Raw genomic sequence first — 8,479 nt, forward strand, 5'->3', positions numbered from 1 at the left:
TTCCAATAATGGTTGGCAAGTTGTCTACACCTTATACAGAGCGCTCCTAAAGATGTGATTGGTGAAACCTCTGTGGACTTTGACTTTGTTGTGTTCTAGATAGGCATGCCACCCGTATCTGTTGTTGAAGCTCTCTAGGTCCAGTATATCTAATTTTTCCAATAGAATCCAGTCTTTAATCCAAATTAGACACTCGGCTTCATAATAGATTTTGAAATTTGGTAATGCGAATCCTCCTCTCTCCTGTCTACCAGTAGTTTGTGTTTAATGCAAGGTTTCTTTCCTTGCCAAACAAATTTTGTCAAGGCCGTCCTCCATTCCTCGAAACAATCTTTTCTTGTTATGAAAAGCTCACCTCCTCTACTTCAATGCAAAGACTGCATTTAATTTTAAGGAACGTGTACATGACTATCAGCCCTAAACAAGTAAATAAAGCAATGGCTATTGTGTCTCAACTTGTTCCTCATTGCCGTTTAAAAATGGCCCCCATTTAGCTGCAACAATAGCATTGATGTCTTCCTGGATAATTCTGTTTCTCGGTTCAGTGCAGGGACAAGGTGAAAACACATGAGGTGTTATTAACAGCATTATTGATGCCTTGCAATAGGTTTCCTGATAAACACACTGGCTGCTGTTTCTGCAGTTAAGAGACTTGGGAAGAATTTTTTTTCTATACATGGCAAAGTTTAATCACACCTAAAGTATGGCAAATAGCAATATCATAAATGCAACTGAAAATATGACTTTCTGAAATGGCGCTCCGTAATCCTTTCTGGTAATGTTTTGCTATCAACCTTGACCTACCTTCAAATCTTTTCTTTCCTGCTCCCAATCCCATTTCTACCACCTTACAAAAACTTGTAGAAGGTGGGGATGCAAAAGACCAGGCATTCAGTTGCCCTTGGAACCAAAAATGTTGGCCCCAATTAAGGATGTCAGAGAAATCGGACAAAAATGGAAACAGGAGAGGAAATCCCTGCTGCTTGCTCATTCATCCCATGTCCAGAATGGAAAATAATCAAGAAATATGATCTGTATTTTTGAGGTGTGGACTCATGCTGAGATAAAATTGAAAGTGTGCATTAAGGGGAAATACAAATTCTGATTTTGTACCTGTGTTATCTATATCAAGTTATGCAGTTGAATGTCCTGCATTTGGGGAAATTGCAGGCATCATCAAGCCTGGAGTGCAATGCATTGAGACTTCTGCCAGGTTGTCCTGGTTATAAGAAAGCTGGTTTTATTTATTATTAGCATACCCCACCTTTCTGCCATGGAGCTCAAAGCAGAATTTTTAGTTTACCAAGGCCAGGGGTCCCCAAGCTTTTTAAACAGTGGGAAGTATGGGCCTGCTTTTGGCTAATGATAATATAATAGCAATAATGAATTTCTATGATAACGGCTATTTGTCAGTGCCCTCTTACCAGTCACAATGTGAATGAGGAGAAAATTGTCTATGTTGAGTATAACCTTGTTTGATTTCTTGTGATGTTCAGTTTTCTTGTTTGCCACTTCATAAAATACTAACAAACTGCCGCACGGACGGCGGGGGGAGAGAAATGAGAACGGAGCCTCAGCTGAGGTAAAATAAAAGCCGTCCCCCCCCCCCCAGTGCAGGCAAGGTTACTCACCCCAGGAGTGCTGCCACCACAAGCACAGCCAAGAACTCCTCTAAGGTGAAAGAATGGGCGGGTGAGTGTGCATGCGCGTGTATTTACCTCAGGCCTCGCCGCCACCTCCCTTCTTTTCCTTCTCCAGATGGCAGCGAAGGGCTCCTCACGATGGCACATATGACATCGCTGACTGGCTTCTTCCTTCCTTTCCTTTCCACTTCCCTCGCACGCTCACACCCTCTCCTCTCCTCTGTGCTGCATTTGTTGCAATCACCTCACATGGGGCTCCTGATGTCAGTTCTGGTCCCCACATGCAGTGGTGGTGGGGGGGGAGAGAATGGAAACACACATAGACCCGCTAGACAGTGGCGAGTTCTGTAATTGCTGGGCGGGCCGGGTTAAGGACCCTGGCGGGCCGGTTCTGGCCCGTGGACCATAGTTTGAGGACCCCTGCCCAAGGCACTGATCAGATCCAGATCTGCTTAGCATCTGTGCATGCATACGACACAGAAATCACTTAATTAATTATTGAATTTCTATGAATGTACAACAGAGATCAATAGAAGAGGAAAATTAAAATTCCAGAAAACTCGCCCACTAAATAAATAAATAAAAAAAGGATGAGGGGAACATGGGGAGTAGGGAAGGAAAACATATTTGACAGCCAAAGACTTCTTTGTTGTTAGTTTTGATGCTGGCTGTTTATGAAGACACAAACCCTAAGCAATATATTATGCAGATTAAACAAGGAAAAAGCAGATTGTCACTCAAGTACAAAAGGAAGTTTTATTTCATTAAGCATTTATTTTAAAAGGCGTTTGAACAATCCGCCCTTTAGTCATCATATAAAAGCTTGACATAAAATATTCTTCCCCTAACAATGCCTTTGCATCCATAATTAAATAACCAAAAATGAATTTCCAGCATCAAACATTCTACCATTCAGCTATTTCAGTATCGGACTGGAGAAAAATGAACTCCTAAATGAATACAAAATAGAGACAGTTAAAAATCTTTTTTCTTTTTTTGAAAGAATGTCCAGCTTTGGAGATCCACCAGCATAAACAAGTTTATCCAAGAACAAATTGAAATTGAATCTGTGTTCACGATTAGGATGCATTCTGTGCATGCTGCATTGCTTTGAATAAGCTATCCATCCTGATGTGCATATTGTCACATCTACATTCTTGCTCAACTAGTTACACGTCATTGAGGCATGCCTAAATATGGATTTGTTCTAGATATGGTATTCACTTGGGGAAAATTCCTATGCACAATACACTGGCATAAAGGAAGAAAGTATAAATTAAGCCAGCATAAAGTTACACCAGCTCCAAACCCTGTTCAGGACAAAATACCGGTATGTTGTGATTTAAAAGTAGTGCAATTTGTGAGTTTGGACCTGTCGTGCCAAAAATCAGGCAAAGGCCGATTTAAGTTGAACAAGCAAAAAACCAAAGTTTTAGGGAAAAACCTAACAGATATGGAAAAGGAGAAATTTCAAGAGGAAACAGGTTTGACTGTGGTCAAGAAGGTCAAATACCTAGGGGTTTACTTAACATCTAAGAATCAGAATTTGTACAAGGACAACTATGAAAAATGTTGGTCAGAAATTAAAAAAGATTTAGAAATATGGTCAAATTTGAAACTGTCAATGTTAGGCCGAATTGCAGTAATTAAAATGAATGTATTGCCTAGAATGTTATTTTTGTTTCAGACCTTGCAGATTATTGATAAGATGGAATGTTTTAAGAGGTGGCACAAAGATATCTCGAAATTTGTCTGGCAGGGCAAAAAGCCCCGAATTAAATTTAAAATATTGACAGATGTTAAAGAAAGAGGGGGTTTCGCCCTGCCGGACCTAAAATTGTACTATGAGGCAGCAGCTTTTTGCTGGCTCAAAGAATGGATGCTCCTCGAGAACACGGACATCTTGGATCTGGAAGGTTTCAATAACGCTTTTGGTTGGCATGCATATCTTTGGTATTATAAAGTCAACAGTGCCTTTAAAAATCACATTGTCAGAAAAGCATTGTTTAATGTTTGGATAAGATATAAAGATCTATTGGAAAACAAAACCCCTAGATGGGTGTCACCAGTGGAGGCTAAAGCAGTGAAGAAACTCAATATGGAGGTCGGATGGCCGAAGTATTGGGAAATTTTAGAACAGGATGGAGATAAGTTCAAACTACAAAGTCAGGAGAAATTGAAGCATAAAGTAGAAAATTGGTTCCAATATCGCCAAATAATGGAATTTTTTAAACAGGACAGGAAAGTCGGTTTCCAGGTGGAAAAATCAAAATTAGAAACCGAACTGTTAGAACCCAATACTAAGAATTTATCTAGAATGTATAACTTGTTGTTGAAATGGAACACACAGGATGAAACAGTTAAATCGGCTATGATTAAGTGGGCTCAGGATGTTGGACATAACATTATGTCAGCTGACTGGGAATGGTTATGGAACACCGGTATAAAATTTACGGCATGTAATGCCTTAAAGGAAAACATTATGAAAATGGTATACAGGTGGTACATGACCCCAGTCAAGCTGGCAAAAATCTATCATTTGCCCGATAACAAATGTTGGAAATGTAAAGAGACTGAAGGTACCTTTTATCACCTTTGGTGGACATGCCCGAAGATTAAGGCCTTCTGGGAAATGATCTATAATGAAATGAAAAAGGTACTTAAATGTACCTTTCCTAAAAAACCAGAGGCCTTTCTCTTGGGCATTGTCAGCCAATTGGTGACAAAGAAAGATAGAGCTTTTTTCATGTATGCCACAACAGCAGCAAGAATACTCATCGCAAAGTATTGGAAGACACAAGATTTACCCACTTTGGAAGAATGGCAGATGAAAGTGATGGACTATATGACACTGGCCGAGATGACAGGCAGAATCCGTGACCAACGAAAAGAGACGGTGGAAGAAGAATGGAGAAAATTCAAAAGCTATCTTAAGGACTACTATAAACTTAATGAATGTTAAAATGCCGTGGTTTCCAGAAACAAAGGGGTACAGGGATATAAGGTCAGATTATAAAAGAGGACTAAGATGATAGAGATTGGAAAGTAACAATTGGGAGTTGCTAGTTGAACTATGGGCATTGGGATGCAGAGAGGGGGGGTATGGGGAAGTCCAAGAAAAGAGGTTTATGAAAATATGTTTGAAACTATACGTGTATGTTTGTCATTTTTAATGTTTGTCTGTTTTTCTTAAAAATGTTGTAAAACCAATAAAAATTTTATAAAAAAAAAAAAAAATCAGGCAAAGGCCTGCCAGAGTCACAGATTGGTTTGCCACATTGATTCACAATGGTGCCCAGAATCTAAACACTGATGATGTCTGTCACCCTCACCTTGGGAATCCGTGTGCTAAGTTTGGTCATGATTTGTGCCAAAAAGGGGGCAGAGTCATGCCAAAGTCATATTTGGGCCACCATCTTGATTCAAAATGGCAGTTGGCTGAAGCTATGGGGATTTATTTTTTGTTGACAAAGCACTCAGTTTCATCAGCTCCTAAAGTTCAAGTAATATACACAGCATTATTCCCCACTAACTAGTTGCCTAGACAACTCATGACTGCAGACCTGGGCCTTATCTCAGACAGTTGGAGCAACAGCCTAGCTACACCCCCCATTCCTTCTCAACCCCCATTGGCTGACGCGGTGTGCTCAAGCCCTCAGAGGCTCCACCTCAACAGCAGATCAAGCTGTTCCCTTCACTTCAAGCCTCTTCTTGAACAGAGAGACAATGGGGGGGGGACTGAGGGGATTCCTCAGACACAACCCTCCCCCAGAGCTCTGCAGGCTCTCCTGGTCCCAGGACCTTCTGCAGCTCTTCTCTTTCCTCCTTCTCTCTGTCTCTGCCTGCCCTGTCTCCTGCTCCTGACCCCCTTCTTCTTCCACAACCAGCAGCTGCTGCATGGGTGGCAAAGAACCAACAAATTATTGGCCCCTTCCCCTAGATCCTCCTCCTCTGTCCTCTCTGCCCACAGCCCCCCCCCCCCACCTCGTGTCCCTCCTGTCCCTGACATCACCCTATTTCTGGAGATGACAGCTTGGAAATTGTGGAGAAGAGTGCTTTGAATTTCTGTTTGTTTCAGTGAGATTACAGATCTCTTCCATGCTTTCACTGAAATCAAAGGGACTTAAAAATACTAAACATTGATAAGTTCATGTCCAGTGCACCTACGCACAACTCATAATATTTTTAGGATTATATAGTTAGATTCCATACACGTATTTGATTTAATATTAACATAGCATGTTTGACTATGATAGTCATTTGATATAACAAGGAAAAAAATTGATTCTGTCTCAGTGGAATAGTACTGTATGCACACACACACACACACACACACACACACACTACCACTGCAATGATAGATGACATAGCTAATTCAGTGTAGCAAAAGGTTAATTCAGCAATTTCATGCCTCCATTTCTTCTGAGAATGTATCAGCTTCAGTTCAGACTGCATTAGCTCCATTGTGATGCTAAGTTATGGTCTGCCTTGGACTATCTAGAGGCTCTATTATTTAATGTATGTCTTGTTGGGCAGCCACCTCTGGCCTGGTGAATTTTGTTTGCCCATATGCTCCTTGTATGGCACAGTGTAGGCCAAATAACCAAGCCACCATCAGATGCAATGCTCAATGTGGTGGTAGCGGTGAAGAACTGGAATGGTTTACTTTCAGATTAGGCTTGTGGTGCTATTTGATACTATTTGATTACAGCAGTAGCAACTATTTGTGAGGGTGGGATGCTTACTTAAGCTACTGATAGCTGAGCTGCAGCTTCTTAACAGGAAGGGGAGAGGCAAGGCAGCAGAGAGGTCAGTATGGTGCAAACACACTGGCAGAGCCAATCTGGTGCAACTATTGGTAGTTTTGCACCATGCCAACCTTCCAGCTGCCTTGCCCATCCCTCTCTTCCTCCCAGGAAGCAACAGAGATTCAGCTGTTGGGAAGTCAGATATGTGCCTCTGCCCCACGACACCAAGTTCAACTGGAAGGGATCCAACTCTGAAAGAATTAACGACTACTATCAATCCTTATATTTCCGACACTTACCAGCACCTATAGAGGAGGTGATGAAGTTGATGAATGAGGAAGTGGGAGAGATGCAAGGTATAGAGTGGAGAAAAGAAATGTGGTTGTATGAATCAGTCCCAAAGTCACAGATAAAGTTGATTATTTGTTGGGTGCAGGGTTGTGAATGTATATTTATTGGCCTCAACTTGATGGGGTACAAACTGGCAAACCAATCTAAAACTTTTCCCCAGTAGTAAAAGTTAATATAGCCCCCAAATAAAACTATTCATCACCTGTTATGGAGATCCATCTTGACAGGGCTGAGATACAATCTGACTCTTAACTGTTTCTGGCTTTACCAAGACTTAAAGCATATCCTCTTTGTGACATCACACATGACATCAGAATGGCATGTTTGCATTCAACTTAGACTATCTCCATGACAACAGCAATGGCCAGTAAACTTCTGCAACCAAGTAACCATCAGCCTGACTACCCAGTTGTTTCTATTCTAGACTATTGGATGTTTACTTTTTGCTCTCATAATCAAAGCCTGAAGAAGAGCTGTGTATAATCTGAAAACCTGCTTCCACTGTTAAAGAAAACTAATTGTCAGGGACTGGGCAGAGGAGGAACGGTGGAGACCCCCTCCCCATCCTGACCATACAACAGGGGGTTGAGGGAGGTAGCTGCTCAGAGGCAGATGAGGGGGAAAGTTGGGAAATCATGGGTGAGCCAGAACAACACCTGGCTGACATGTTGTCATTAGAAAGCATCCCAGACCCACCATCTCCCAGAACCCGGCGAGCCTTAAAAGTAGGAGAGCAAAATGCTCAAAGGCAGATGGAACTGAGTGGCACCCATAGAGGAGGTGATGATGATGATGATGATAAATGAGGAAGTGGGAGAGACGGGGGGGTGGAAATTCTCAAAGGACAATGCCATTATCCAAGAGGCTGGTTCTATAACCTCTCTCTGTAAAGATTGAAATAAAAAAGGACTGTAAGAAACTTTCCCTTGGCTTTATATTTTTCTGGGCAACCAACCGGGAGCCGCAGACAGCATCCTGACATCATCAGCATTTTACTGGATGATAAGTCTATCAATGGCTGCTCTGCATGATGGCTGTGTTCTTCCCCCACTCTTGGAAGCAATATGCATCTGAATACCAGTTGCTGGGAATCACAGGGGAACAGAATCACAGGCTGAATCCCAATTCCACAAGGTGTATACCAGTTGGTTACTTTTGCTCTTTCATATTAGAATGCTGGTGGTCCCTCTTCCCCTTTATATATTTGTCAGGTTTTCCATAGAGGCTGCAGGATTTAATTCCTCTACAGTATAATTGCACATAGAGTTTCATGAATGACAAATAAGGATTTAGGTCTTAAAAATCTCTGACAGCAGTGAGATATTTTTAGGTATGAAAGCACACTTGTTTGCAGAAATGCACCTTCAAAAGTTTTCATCTTCTTAAGGACACATTATAATGTAAACCACGGTAATCCCCTAGGGAGGAATTTTCGAAGAGTGTGACAATAGCGTCTTTATTTTTAAAAAATGCAAGAACACCACAGTTCCATTATCCAAGTCGAGGTATTCCGGTATGGGCATTTAAATATCTGTCATAAGGTTTGGAGATGACCTTGAAAGATAGCAGCATGGGGGTATGGCTGGATTACCATTGACTGGCAATGGGATTCCTAAATAGGATGGGCCTGTGGCCAAGGATGATGGTAACAGCATCTGGAGGGCCATAGGGTGCCCCCCTCCTGAGATCCAGGAAACTTTAAATGTAGGTAAAGGTAAAGGACCTCTGACAGTTAAG

The 8,479-nt window shown here is 41.7% G+C and overlaps 1 long non-coding RNA gene across 1 annotated transcript; it reads right to left on the reverse strand.

The window, feature by feature from the left end:
• Nucleotides 1-2,380: 2,380 nt before the first annotated feature.
• On the reverse strand, nt 2,381-7,005 carry LOC310714540. Its single transcript, XR_014529883.1, has 2 exons — nt 6,945-7,005; nt 2,381-2,593 (listed from the first exon to the last, which is right to left on the reverse strand). It is a non-coding gene; the product is annotated as an uncharacterized lncRNA (long non-coding RNA).
• Nucleotides 7,006-8,479: the final 1,474 nt, after the last annotated feature.

Source organism: Podarcis liolepis, assembly GCF_965112155.1.
Source record: "Podarcis liolepis genome assembly, chromosome: 8".
Taxonomy (NCBI): Eukaryota; Metazoa; Chordata; class Lepidosauria; order Squamata; family Lacertidae; genus Podarcis; species Podarcis liolepis.